The following is a 15469-nucleotide window of genomic DNA, read 5'->3' as shown; positions in this document are numbered from 1 at the left end:
AAGATCCGAAGGCGTACGAAGCCGTACGCCTGTCGGATTTTAGCCAAATGCCGTCGTATCTTGTTTGTGAATCACAAATTAAGATACGATGTGGCAAATTTGAAAATACGCCGGAGTATCAGTAGATACTCCGGCGTATTTCTTCTATGAATCTGGCCCTAAGTTCTGTTGGGTGGTAAAGTGAGTAGACCTATGTAGGGATTTTAAAGGTCATGTAGAAGTTCTATACTCAGGGGCGGACTGACAACTCATGGGGCTCCCGGGCAATAGAAGATTATGGGGCCCCCCGGGCTTACAGATGGCCACCACGCCAGGAGGCAGTGCAAAGGCAGGGCAGCTAAAATCTCAGGATTTTCACATCAAAAGCATGTCGGTTTCGGACATATCAGGGACAGATGTAAAAAAACCACAGAATTTTACATACTGTCCCTGGTTTTATTGAGCCTGTCAACCCTGATGGGGCCCCCTAGTGGCATGGGGCCGTCGGGCAGTGCCCGAGAGCCTTAATGGTCAGTCCGCCCCTGTCTATACTATAGCATCTTGGAGTCAGTAGGTCCATGCAGAGATATAAAAGATAAAGTAGACATTCTATAGGATCTCAAAATGAGTAGTGCCTTTCACGGATGTGAGAGATTAAGGAGAAGTTAGAATGGATTTCTAATGTAGCAGGATTTGAGGAGAGCACCACTCAACATTGCACATAGTGCTATAGAACTTTTAGCATTCTGTACTACCTCCAGAAAAGGACTACTTGTCAAACGTATGTGAGATAAATTAAAATATTAACATCACAGACTATTTCATGCATCATTTACTCACACAGACCATCATACAAACGCACATAGGCACCCTGCTGCTATGTGATTGCCTGGTATAGGGTGTCCTCCTTATCTAGAAGAGCATATAAAAGTACTTACTCTGCATTGAGGAGGAGATGCTCCCAGGAGCAAAGTATCAGAATGAAAAATGTAGGCTAGTATCCAGCTGTCCTTAATTTGCCTATTATAATGATCAGTCTTCCTCTTTTGCTCTGCCTTTTATGTTTATTTGCTGCTCAATAACTATATGCAACTATAGTGCTGCAACTGCTCTTTTTCAAGTCATACCCTGCTATATATTTTTTTATAATTCATGAAAAGTTAGTGTAGACAATGGGTTAAGATAATATTTACACAATTTAAAGCCTTAACCACTTCTTTACCAAGCCTTTTTCTGACACTTTTTGTTAAAATCAGTATTTTTTTGCTAGATCCCCCAAACATTATATATATTTTTTTTAGCAAAGACTGGAGAATAAAATGGCGGTCATTGGAATATTTTTATGTCACACAGTATTTGCGCAACGGTCTTTCGAACACAATTTTTGGGGAAAAAATACACTTCTCTGAATAAAAAAAACCCAAAACAGTAAAATTAGCCCAGTTTGTTTGTGTATTGTGACAAATGATGTTACACTGAGTAAATAGATACCTAACATGTTATGGCTTAAAATTGCACACACATATAGAATGGCGACAAACTACAGTACCAGGTATTGCTCCCGCTCTGACGATCGTGGCCATACCTCACATGTGTGATTTAAACACCGTTTACATTTGCGGATGTGACTTACATATGTGTTTTCTTTGGTGCGCAAGCGCTTTAAATTTTAATTTTTTTACAGTAATACGCAGTGACAGGTACTCTTTATGGAGGGTACCAGTCTAAAAGACCCCAAACCCCTCCATTGTATTTCAAAGTATTCAAAATGCCAAAATCTGCATTTTGGAATACTAGGGATTTTTTTAAATCGGTGCCATTGGCAGCTGAGTAAACCAGAAGTTACATTGTAATATCGCTTCCGGGTTACTACATTGGTGACCCGATCGGAGCAGATTCCAGGCTTTGTTTGGGACTCCGGCCAGCCGGAGACTTTGGAGACTTTTTTTTAAATCGGCGCCATTGGCAGCTGAGTAAACCAGAAGTAGCATCGCTTCCGGGTTACTACATTGGAGACCCAATCGGAGCAGATTCCGTCTTTGTTTGGGACTCCGGCCAGCCAGAGACTTGGGCGGATCGGCGGAAGAAAGAAAGCAAAGATCTCTAGTGCAGCACATCCATGGAGTCCTATGGTGGTATGAGAGAGACAACCTCAGACTGGGCTCCTGCCAGGCCACGCCCCCAATGCATTTCACTCCACCCCATGGAGATTAGTCATGGGGATCAAAAACTTGACAGTGCAGTCTAACCCCTCATCATGGTGATGCAGGAGTTTGGGTAGGTGTCCCGCAGTGCATTGACGTCACTCCCCTAGCGCTGTATTTCCTTACGTAATCAATTAGTGATGTGGGTGCGCCAACGCTGTGATTCCATCTTGGCGTCCTACATGAGGGGTTGGTGCCAGCTGGTGAGCGGTGTTGCACTGCTCAGCTATTGGCGCCTTTCCTCCTACTGGCCGGCAGCGTGGCGTTGGAGCTTAACCATGGCTATTTTGGAGTAATTATACTCACATCAGCTCAACCAGACAGTCTCTATGGTCTATGCTTCCATGGACACTGTGCACCAAATGGAGAGCACATAACAGTTGTGTGAAGGCACGAAATGAATATATATTAGAGATACCTCTAGCATGAAGAACTATGTGGATTTGATGTTTTTGCACATTTATATTATATTGTTTGTGATACTTTAGTACTGCGCAAGATCACTCATTTGTTATTTCTACTATCTGTGTATTATGAACACTATAGGTTTTTTGCAGCCAGTTAGAATTTTTATCTCTTGTTGTCCCAAGCTGCTGCTTCCTCTATATCCTCCAGTAGCCTACTGTGAGCATGAGCTGGGAGACCCTGGGGGCCGTGACCTGGAGGCAGACTGCAGGGGAAATCCATCCCCACCTTCAGGGGCTCCTGGTGAACACCTGCTGGCTCTTATATTCCACACCCTGGGAAATCTCATGCTCTAGCTCCTGGCGCGAACCGTGTTGGTGCTCCAGAGTACCTGCTTTCCTGAACCACCCAGAGCTCCATCCGCAGCAGTCAGCAGTAGGGTCCACTACCCTAGCGGTGCAATCCTGACCCAAACAAGGTGCATCTGTCACTTGGCCTCAGGTGACTTGACAATTACATATTGAAGTGTACAAATTCAGCTAAGATTATTTTCATCCATATGAAATATTTCAGAATTGTATGTATAATACAGTATATACACTTAATACAGCTTTCATTCAAAAAGTTTAATCTATGTGCATATGATTATACTGTACTTTTTTTGTGTGAATAGATACGTTATGGAAGATGCATAAACAGTGTAGAAGCTTTATGTAGAAAATGTATTTCTGCATATACTTTGGACTTCCATGAACTGCTATTAGAAATATGTAAGAGAAAAATGCAACACGTTGTGCTTTTATCCAGATGATTTTCAATGTTTCCATTTTGTCAGTTGGTATATATGCAGCAAAAAGGTCTTTGCATAGAGCATTTTATGTCATCTATCTTTTTCCCATTGTTCACCTGAAGGGAGAAGGATGCAGTGGAAGTTGGAACACAACCATGGCAAAATTTTATATCTCATCCTTTGATGATATTTTTTGTAAAACGTATTAAACAAAAGCTGTACTGTAAAATCCAGGCCAAACTAACATTTAAGATTGCTATTATTTTAAACATGAATCAAAGGAATGTAAGAAAATCATAATTGATTAATTTTAAATACAAGAATGTTCTATAAATACTGTATATGATTATAAATTGTATAATTTCCTTATTATTATTTTATGTCAATTTGAGTCATTCAGATATGAATTTACCACCATTTGGTGTCCGAGTGTATGGTATATTAAAGGCCATCTCTCGCTGTTGCATGAAACAACCTTACAGTCTTGTCCCTTTCTGTCTGATAACCTTTTGCAATAACAAGAACCTTATAATGAGATTTAGATTTTTGTTGGTGATAACACCCTTTGTCTATAATGAACTCCTTTGTTTGACGGTATCGTTTTATTATAACCTGAAAACTTCAATGAACATTTAATAAAATGGAAATAGAAATGTAAATCTCAGTGATAAAAATAAAAATATTTTTAAAGTCACATTTAGTACAGTTGAAACCCATACAATGGATCTACATATCCATATTTTCACCCAGGCATTTCACCCATGCTTGCTTAATGAGGATGGATTTACTAAAGGAGTAGAATATAATAACTTTACAAAAAAGAATATTCACATAGCTTATGAATAAGGAGCAGCTGCATTCACATTAAATAGCCAATTATGTTCAAGGAAAATAAAAATATTTTTGCTAGCACATGATTAGATGACTGACATGATGACAGTTTTCCCATATTTACTAAACTTGGTAAACTTTCACCTTGCTATATGGACAGTTTTCTCTTTTTAGAAAAATAACCCTTTTATTGACCTTGATACGATCAATCATTTGAAATAAGCACTGGGAAACCTTTAGGGAAACATGCTCAAATAAATCTGTTTTAATTAATTTATTTTTTTTGGAAAGGTGAAAACATAATATCCATGAAATTCCAACATTAAGCAGTACTAGACATAAGTCATTCCCCAAAATATCTTTATTATTATATTTGAGTGAGTGAGAAACTTATATAGCGCAACACATGCGAACTGAATCGCCTCTGAGCGCTTAGTATCCATTCCCTACTGTCCTTTTGCCCTCAGAAAATATGGGTTTTTATTTTTTTTCTGAAGGCCAGGTGATTCACCTCCATTCGGATGCTGGTTGGTAGAGCCTTCCATAGTCTAGGTCCTTGGACTGCAAATCTTCGTTCTCCTTTGGACTTGTATCTGGCTTTGGGTATCTGGAGTAGATTTTGGTCGGTGGATCGGAGAACGCGATTGGGATTGTGACTTTTTAATTTTTCGCATAGATATTGGGGGGCAACTGGTTGAACACACTTATGTGTCAGACAGAGTGCCTTAAAAGTAATTCTGTCTTTCACTGGCAACCAATTAAGGGATCACAGTGAAGGCGAGATTTATTCCCATGGTGTTTTCCCAGTCACGAGTTGAGTGGCCGTATTTTAAACGACTTGCAGAGATTTGGTATTTTGGGTATATTTGATCTTCATTGTAATTTATTAGTTTATATTACATTTATCTGCATTGTATATTCAACAGTTATGCAAAATGTTTATACTTGCAATAAAATATTTCATAATTTTATGTATAATACAGTATATATACTAGTAATACGGCTTTCATTTATGTCAGAAAGTTTAATCAATGTGCATATGATTATACTGTACTTTTTTTTTTGTGTGTGAATAGATATGTTATGGGAAATGCATTACCAGTGTAGAAGCTTTGTGTAGAAAATGTATTTCTGCGTATATGGACTTCCATGAACTGCTATTAGAAATATGTAAGAGAAAAATGCAACACGTGCTTTTATCCAGATGATTTTCTATGTTTCCATTTTATCAGTTGGTATATATGCAGCAAAAAGGTCTTTGCATTTTATGACATCTATCTATTTCCCATTGTTCACCTGAAGGGAGAAGGATGCAGTGGAAGTTGGAACACAACCATGGCAAAATTTTATATCTCATCCTTTGATGATATTTTTTGTAAAATGTATTAAACAATAGCTGTATTGTAAAATCCAGGCCAAACTAACATTTAAGATTGCTATAATTTTAAACATGAATCAAAGGAATGTAAAAAAAAATCATAATTGATTCATTTTAAATTAAAATGAATGAGTGAATAAAATTAATTGAAAGTTTTCTATAAATACTGTATATGATTATAAATGGTATAATTTCCTTTTTATTTTATGTCAATTTAAGTCATTCAGATATGAATTTACCACCATTTGGTGTTCGAGTGTATGGAATATTAAAGGCCATCTCTCGCCGTTGCGTGAAAAAGGTCCTTTCAACCTTACAGTCTTGTCCCTTTCTGTCTGATAACCTTTTGCAATAACAAGAACCTTATAATGAAATTTAGATTTTTGTTGGTGATAACACCCTTTGTCTATAATGAACTACTTTGTTTGACGGTATCGTTTTATTATAACCTGTGGAAACTTCAATGAACATTTAATAAAATAGAAATAGAAATGTAAATCTCAGTGATAAAAATAAAAAATAATGTAAAATCACATTTAGTACAGTTGAAACCCATACAATGGATCTATATCTTCAGTTACTAAAAAGTGCAAAACAAATTTAATCAAAATAGAAATTCTTTAGTTAAAATCAATTCCTTAAATTCTAATTGACCTTGTTATAATATGTGCATAAGACTTGTCATTGTTATATATTGATCTATAACATAATATAATTCTTCAACGTTACTGCATTTTGTTTAAACAATACATTCACTTGCAATCGCTTACATTTGTATACAATATATATATATTTTTATATACATACATTAACACACTCACACAATATTAATATTAAATACAAACATTTTACCAATAATTAGCATTGCAATTATCACATTCCAATTTAAATAAAAATGTAAGCTTCCTACCTGTCTTTCTGGAGATCTGAATAACTATTTGTAGCTGGTCCTTGCTATCATTGTACCCAGCACTGGACCTGCCTGTGTTTTAAATAGAGTCACGCCGGGCATTTAGCCACATGTGGGTTTCCTTAATAAGGAGTAAAATTTCAGTCCTGTCATCTCTATTTCCATGTTATGGAATCTGCTAAATGCTTATTCCATTGCTAATTATTTTATGCTCGGCTGCTTATTTAATCCATGCCTTTGTTGTACAAAATTGTATTTGTTAAACATTTCCCGTATGAAACGCTTCACAAATATGGCTCCACGTCCAGGCTGTTTTCAGAGTGATAATGGTTTCTGTTCTGCGTAAATGCTAGAGATATGGAAACTGATTGATATGGCACAAATAATAGGTAGCATATGCATGCAGGACCAGAAAATCTTAGAAAGCTTAACTATGAAAAGTTGTATCACTTACCGTTGCTACAATAGGTAGTATTTGTCTTATCTAATTTTATTTTGAAATAGTACTTTGATACACATGCATTCTGATAAAAAAAAATATGTCATTGCTACTTAAAAAATACTATACACCAATAAAAGTAAATAATGAATTAAAAACATTTAAAAACAAAGTAAAGAAATTAATAGCTTTTGCATTACTACAATAGGTAGTGTTTGTCTTCTCTAATTTTATTTTTAAATAGTACTTTGATACACATGCGTTCTGATAAAAAAAAAATGTCATTGCTACTTAAAAAATACTATACACCAATAAAAGTAAATAATGAATTAAAAACATTTAAAAACAAAGTAAAGAAATTAATAGCTTTTGCATTACTACAATAGGTAGTGTTTGTCTTCTCTAATTTTATTTTTAAATAGTACTTTGATACACATGCGATCTGATAAAAAAATATATGTCATTGCTACTTAAAAAATACTATACACCAATAAAAGTAAATAATTAATTAAAAACATTTAAAAACAGAGTAAAGAAATTAATAGCTTATGCATCTTTTTCTATAAAATATGTTTCTAAAATATATATATTTTAGAAACATAGAAGAGTGACAGCCTTAAAAGACTACAGTCTGCTCATGATTTCATTATAGCTTTTTTTTTAAATACAAAGAAAAATGTGTTGTTTTAAAATTAAGTGATAATCACAATCAGCGCAATTATTTTGTGTAATAACCTAAATCCACAATATCACAAATGTTGCCAGTCCAAACACTTTTTTTTTTTTTTAAGTATTTGCTTGTATTAAATATTTATTCACACAATTAAGTTGTTTAAATGTTCTATTTAATTAAAGGGAACAAGGGGAAGATATTAGGGAACCTAAATTATATAACTTTATTAAGACAAGAAAAACAATAATAGTATAATTTTGACTTTTTACATTTTGAATGTTTCAATCAGGTTATAAATATAACAAAAAATTAGAAAAGTTAATTTATAATTAAATACATATTTCTGAATAGTTATACCGTATAAACATATTTTAATTCGATTTTTTTTAATGAGATTTAATGAGAACTTCAGTCACAGTCTGTATTATCTATGTGGGAAAGGGTTAAAAAATAATTGACAAGTTAAAAAAGTTTTATACTTACTTAGGTCTTAAAGTATATGACCCATCTCCACCTGGTAATAGTTCGTAATCCTGGTGTTAAAGCCATCCTGATGTTTGGTAGAATATAAGTTACACTGACACTTTTATTGCCCCAGGAAGAATCCTCCTAGTCCATTTTCTTTGCTTTGCAGGCTTATACATGCCAGAGGCCGGAACTTGTACGAGCTGTTCTTCTTGAGGAACAGAGATGGAAAAAGTCTGATTTGGAAGAGCTTACAGGCATTCAGTGAAGTAAAACAAATTCTCAAATAGGGTTAAGTATGGTATGTCAATAGATGTGAGATGAAGTACCGGTATCTGTCAATATGCATTGGGTCCTTGCTGCAAGGTATTATTTGACCGTCTTTCAAGGCAAAATTATTTTCCTATCATTGTAAAACATTTAAAAATGTTTTCTGACCACAGGATGGACTGTGTCATATGCATCACTTCTCACATCATCATCAATGCATACCCTGAGCTCACATCTGACTGGATGGACTGCAAAAACAAGGCAGATTAACAGAGAACAGATGCTAATCTCAACTACAAAGTAAGGAGAAAAGTGAATTAAACTGGGGACAAGGTGAGAATGATAAGAGGTAAAGTTAATTTAATTGTGTCACTGCTGCTTTCTGAACTCAAGATGTTGTGGCAGGGCAGACATAACCCAATGTGTTCACAAATGAGGTGGTTATACACAGCTCAGTGAAAGCTTTTGAAATGTATACGAGGATGGCTCACGAAGGCTGGCCCATGCTCAAACTAAAGTTGAACCCTGGTCAAAATAACTTTTTACTTTTGGATAGAAGGTTTGAAATTCCTCTCATGGTTTTTATTGCTGGATAAGAAGGTATGTGGTCTTATTTTTGTGGGTACTGATGGGGTGTCTTGTCTGGTGGGCAACATTTCCAGGGACATGTCTATCGCCTTGTCTACCTAAATGATCTTCCATAAGGTAACCAAACAGAGTTCTGATTTCAGTTATGGTTTAGATATTTTCTTTTTTTCTTTTTCCTTTTTTTCTGTGGGATTAAGCAGCACCTGAGATGCCCCCTTACTCTATCCTTTATCTCATACCCTGAAGATATCTGCTCTGGAGGTCTTTTATCCATATATGACCTGACTCACTATCTCAGAAGGTGTCCCAACCAGCTGGCTTCTTTTCAGATCCTCATAGCCTCATCTATCAATGTAAGACCCTCCATTGGTTGCCATCTTATTCTTGTTTGTATATAGCACACATGTGTTAAACACAGTGTCTCTTTGACATAGGAACAATTAGTGAAGTACTGTTTATTACTTATACCTTTAGAGTTTCTTATACTAGACCAGTGGTTCTCAACCTGAGGTCGGGACCCCTTCAGGGGTCAAATGATGATTTGCCAGGGGTCACCAAATCCTGGGCTGTTCCTGAAGCTCGTACCACTCTCCCAGAAAGGGAGATGATAAAAGGGGAGGAACAAAGAAAAAGGAAGAGAAAGGGAAAAAAGAGAGAGCAAGAAAGACTGTTAGAAGAAGGGATAGGGACAAAACAAGGAATTAGGATAGAGAGAGATGAAAGGGAAAGAAAGTTGAACAAAGAAAGAGAGGTACATCCTAAAATGTACTATAAGGGGTTTTAATATTGTACGAGTGGAAAGCACTCAGGGAGCGCTAAATGTCCGCGGGTTAGGGGCGCGAATTACTTGTCTTGCCTTGGGTGCTTTCAACCCACGCTATGAAAATAATTTTACTGTTAGGGGTCCCCACAACTTGGGAAATTTTATCAAGGGGTCACGGCACTAGATGGTTGAGAACCACTGTACTAGACCAATATCATTTAAGCTTCTCGTTTTTGGCCTTGATGGGAGTCCTCAGCGGGTGGGCCCCTGTGGCTTTCGCCTCCCTCTGGTAGCTGAGTTGTTCATGGTGGTGTCAGTAACTATCCCTGGTTTTATATGCAGCGGTTAATATCCTTTCATATATCATATTGTTTTTCATTATCAATTTTAGATCCCCCTCTGGGGCATTCTATTTTTGTAAGATCACTATGTACTGTATATATATATGTTGATGATATACTTATGTTTACATCTATATTGTAGGTAGTGTTTTCCTGCTACAGACACCTCTGAAGAAGAGTCCTCGAAACGTGTCAGAGGGTCTTCATCTATATCACCTTTGAACTACTCCCCTATAATCGGTGTTCTTACATTTCATTTTTGTATTATATATATATATATATATATATATATATATATATATATATATATATACAAAAAATTGTGAAATACACAGTGCCAATTGTCACTATCTCGGTGCTATGGTCTATACGGATTTATTACAACAGATTATAAAAAATATCCAAATGTTACCTTTAAAATCAAATAAATGTACAATCATAAATTAAAAAAGGTAAACAAACAACAAGTAGTCTGATAAAACTTGTTAGTTACTCAAGCAGTGCTAGTTGTCAGAAATGAGGCGTGACCACTCTTTCTTATGCCCCGTACACACGATCCGAAAATCGTACGGAAAATGCCGCTTTCGAAACGATCGTACGATAATCGGATCATTAGTACAGCGCTTCCGAGAGCCGATCAGGACAGTTCATCCGATTTTATTTATCGGACATGCACGAAAATCTTTTTCGTACGATGCCAGATCGTCCGATTTTCGCATAATCAGTACAGCTGTCGTTCCAAAATGCAATACAAATGCATTACAACACATGACATCACTTCCGATTTTTTATTCTGCCGTACGAGAATTTTCGGGACTTTAGTAAACTCATCAGATTCGACATGAGATTAGCATACAAAATAAAACGGACGATCATTCGTCCGATAATCGGATCGTGTGTACGGGGCATTACTCTTTCTTAGTCCATAAGAGAAAAAAATATAATAATAATAATAGTTCTAGAGGACAGAAGATGTATAAAAAGTCCAGTGAAAAAGTGCTTCTAGGGTATGGTGAAGTCTCCACTGAAAACAGCTTCCACCGTGTACACTCCACTTCAAACTCCTCCCGTGTATCACACTCCCCTTATGGGTTTCTACTCACCAGAAGGTTGAGTTCAATGGACATTGCACAACTGAATCATCACCCACCTCCAGAACAGACCAAATCCACTGGACACTTCTCCCTCCAAACTTTGGCCTTTGGCTTTAGTTTGGTCCTTTGGACAGTCTCACCCAGCTCTTCTGGCTGCCTAAGTTCCCCTGGCTCTGAGACCCCATACACACTATTAGCTAAGAAGTGTCCAGTGGACACATATGGTTGGCCCACCCTTTGCAGCTTCAACTCTTCTTCTGGGAAGGCTGTCCACAAGGTTCAGGAGTGTGTCTATGGGAATGTTTGACCATACTTCCAGCGCATTTGTTAGGTCAGGCACTGATATTGGCCGAGAAGGCTGGCTTGCAGTCTCCGCTCTAATTCATCCCGAAGGTGTTCTATCGGGTTGAGGTCAGGACTCTGTGCAGGTCAATCAAGTTCCTCCAACCCAAACTTGCTCATCTATATCTCTATGGTCCTTTCTAAGACTGGGGAACCAATAAAGTTAATGTGTGTGTAAAGGCAGGTGTCCCAATACTTTTGGTAATGTAGTGTGTGTACTCCAAGTTTTCTCAAGACATTCATTTCATAAAAAATGTAAAAAAATAATGCACATCCTGTATTTTTAGACCTAAGAAGCTGCTTTTTAACTATTTGTTGCAGGGGTGTGAATAGATAGATTTTTCCCTGATTATTTACACTCTTTGAAAATCTAACTCTTCTCCGCTCTGCTAAGAGCATGATTTTTCTTGCTGTGTGTTTCCATTGGAGAGATTTTCCCTTACTATACTGACAAAATTACACCATTTTCTAGCAAAACACTGTCAGCTCACACTGCTCCCTTCTCCTATCATTTAACCAATAGCCTTCAGCAGTGGCGGACCATAATGTGGACCGTAATTCCCCTAATCCATGTGTCCAGATCCCTAATCTATATGCAGAGCACCGAATGCATGGACTTCAATGGGATTTTTTTTCTGGAAGCACACAATTAGAGCCTGAGGAGATCACCTCCCCCCTATCTATTGATTAGCACACCTGTGCTCCTTTTTAGGAGACTTTAAATTCATAGTTAGGACTGCAGCACACAGGGTGCCTTAACAATGGCGCTGCAGCTTACTACAGGTATTTGCAAATGCTTGCAACTAAACCTCTGATTTTAAATGCATACAGCTAGAGAGATCAATTTGGTTTAGTGCTTTTTTGTTGGTAACTTTGAGCCTGGCTATTATGGAAACATTTTTTATATTCCATATATATATACTTAATCGCATACTGCTAAAAACGCATCTCATTTAAAGTCTCAAAACCTCCCCCCCTTTTATCTGCACCCTAAGCCCACCAGTTGTGTGACAAAAGCAAATTAATATTTGCTATTGTCTTCCTAATTCTCCTCAGAAAGCGGGTCCTGAGACCCGATTGGCCAGGGAGTCTCAGGACCCATTTCCTGTTTGGCCGATGGGAGAATTCCCGGCTCTTCCCTTGGCTGGAGCGAGGAGCAGCAGCCCTACCCCTCGTCCGCGATGATCCCTGTCATCTCCTAAGATAAGGCCGCCTTCCCGTCCTTCTCCCATGCGCGGGTGGTGGCAGCGATGGCGGCAGTGCAAGTGAGGGGGGAAGGTTTATTTGCCACCACCCCCAAAAATATTGAGGACCTACCACCAGCCTTTTAATCTCTTATGTAAACAGGGAGCAGGAGCTGTGAAAAGAAATGCTGAACACCTAAGAGAAAAACCTAAATGCCTTCAGTGCTTCTTCTATGAACTTGGGGATGAATTGCTCCACAGCACTCTCAGCTACAGCGACAGCGACAGCTTGTTTTTCATTCACTGCTCAAGAAGAATATGTAAATAGTTGAATGTCCATAACCTGGCCATAATTTTACTACAAAAGCTAATTTTACTGCAATCCAAATGTAAAACTGTACCTAATAAGGAGTAACAAGCAAGCCTGACCAATTTTAACCACTTAAGGACCGGAAGTGCGATACAGCACTGCTTTGCTTTAACTGACAATTGTGTGGTCATGCGACATTGTACCCAAACAAAATTTCCCCACAAATAGAGCTTTCTTTTGGTGGTATTTGATCACCTATGGAGTTTTTTTTGCGCTATAAACAAAAAAAGCCAATATTATTTTTTTTGCTATAATAAATACCCCAACAAAATAAAATATTTTTTCACAAGTTTACGCCTATATGTATTCTTCTACATATTTTTGGTAAAAAAAACACAATAAGCAGATATTGATTGGTTTGCGCAAAAGTTATAGCGTCTACAAAATAGGGGATAGATTTATGCCATTTTTATTATTATTTTTTACTAGTAATGGCGGTGATCAGCAATTTTTTGTGAGACTGTGACATTAAGGCAGACAGATCGGACACTTTTGACACTTTTTTGGGACCATTGACATTTAAACTGCGATCAGTGCTAAAAATAGCCACTGATTACTGTAAAAATGTCACTGGCAAGGTAGGGGTTAATACTATGGCATTATCAAGGGGTTAAATGTGTTCTAGGGAGGTGTTTCTAACTGTGGGGGCAGTGTAGTGACTGGAGGAGGAGACAGATCACTGTTCCTAATCAGGAACAGCAGTTTGGGTGCTGAATCAGAATCCCATTGAAAGCAATGGGAGTGGAGTCTTAAGCCTTGTACACATGACCGGTTTTCCCGGCAAGAAAACTGCCAGGAGAGCTTTTGGCCAGGAAATCCGGACGTGTGTATGCTTTCGCGCAGTTTTGCCATCAGGAAAACAGCCGGGAATCCCGATGGGAAAATACCCTGCTCTCTATTTTCCCATCGGGATTACCAGTTTTTTTTCCTGCCAGATCTACTACTTAGTACTTACCTATGGGAAACACTGCGAGGCAGTACCGATGGAGCATACACACGGCCGGGATTCCCGACCAAAGCTCCTGCCGGGTTCTCGGCTTTCCCCTCGGTTTTCTCTGTGGACTTTTTACCGGTGAGAAAAACGAGCGTGTGTACAGGGCTTAAGAAATCAGTAATATCCATTATCTAGGCCTAAAGTCGATTGAATTGCTGGTAAACGAGAGCTCCCAGCTGTTTCATTTTAATTGTAACTAAATCAGCCAGGGATTCCGTTCATCTATACTAGACCCTTATCCTAGATGAGTGTCTAATATAGATGTTAATGGGTTACTGCATGCAAAAACACCTAAGATTTGTTATTTGGCCCGAGAGTCATTACCCAAACAGGTAGCAGATTTTGCTATAGACATGTTTCTTGTTTTGTGCTATGAGATCATGTGCAGCACTGTTAAATGGGCTTCTTTTGTGGTAAAAGGTTAACTGCCTAGTCAATGTTTTATGACCACACAAATGACATGGGGTTTTCACTAAAAATACATACCAGACCCTTATCCTTGATGAGAGCTTGGTATGGTTCCTGTTTTGTGCTATGGAATAATATGAAAGATTGCTGAATGGGTTTCTTTTGTGGTAAAGGGTTTATTGCCTAGTCAGTGTTTTATGACTATGGCCAATAAAAACAGAAGTAGGTCTGATTTATGATAACAGTAGAAAAGGTATCCACAATGCATACAGCAGCTATAACGATATCTAATCCTGAAGCTTTATTAAGCCTGAAAGAACCATATACTGTACATTGTCTATAGCATTTTTTTTGTCTAAGCCGGTTGTCACCACTTGTCCCTTCCCCATGTATGAGTTCACTAGCATTGTTCATTTCTACAGAATAGGAATATATGATGCAAAAACAAAAAAAAATGATAAAAAAAAACAGAACTGAACTCTGAAAGCTGTGCCCACACTATAGGACAAGTCACCAGAATTGCCCACAGTCTACATGCAACTGATTTTTCCTATTGCTAATTTACCATGTTTTGCTATCTCAGTGCAACTCTTCAAAAATGTGGGCTTCAAGGATTTATGCTCTCAGCGGTATCCGCATTATGTACTAAACCCTCAGCCACAATATTTATGTCCATCACCATATCTGATAAGTACTATATCAAAAATGGAGCCCGCTAGGGATGCCCGTCATCCCCTCTCATATTTTCGCTTATGATGAAATCCCTGTCGGAGGCCATTACAAATATAACACTATCACAGGAATAGATGTGGCAGGACACAATAACAAGATAGGGTTGTTTGCGGACGATTTAGTCCTCACTCTTACCATTCTAGCTTCTTCCTTGACCAAAGTGCACTCACTTCTACAAGAATATGGTTCAGTGTCATACTACAAACTCAATGTCACGTGTATATTACCTATATATGTTCCAAAAAAACAATTAGACTTAAATGACAATTTCCTTTCCATTGGGTGACATAAGCCGCGTACACACGATCG

General features: G+C 37.7%; 1 protein-coding gene across 1 annotated transcript in view; it reads right to left on the bottom strand.

The window, feature by feature from the left end:
- Positions 1-8688, bottom strand: part of LOC120918688 (agouti-signaling protein-like) — a 46187-nt gene extending 37499 nt beyond the window's left edge. The window contains exon 1 of the mRNA XM_040330381.1: positions 8093-8688. The gene's annotated coding sequence lies outside the window, so the exon portion shown is untranslated. The remainder of the gene's footprint in view (positions 1-8092) is intronic.
- Between the last annotated feature and the right edge of the window lie 6781 nt (positions 8689-15469).

Source organism: Rana temporaria, chromosome 12, assembly GCF_905171775.1.
Source record: "Rana temporaria chromosome 12, aRanTem1.1, whole genome shotgun sequence".
NCBI lineage: Eukaryota > Metazoa > Chordata > Amphibia > Anura > Ranidae > Rana > Rana temporaria.
The sequence above is the reverse complement of the archived record's forward strand: the minus strand, read 5'-3'. Positions and strand labels throughout refer to the sequence as shown.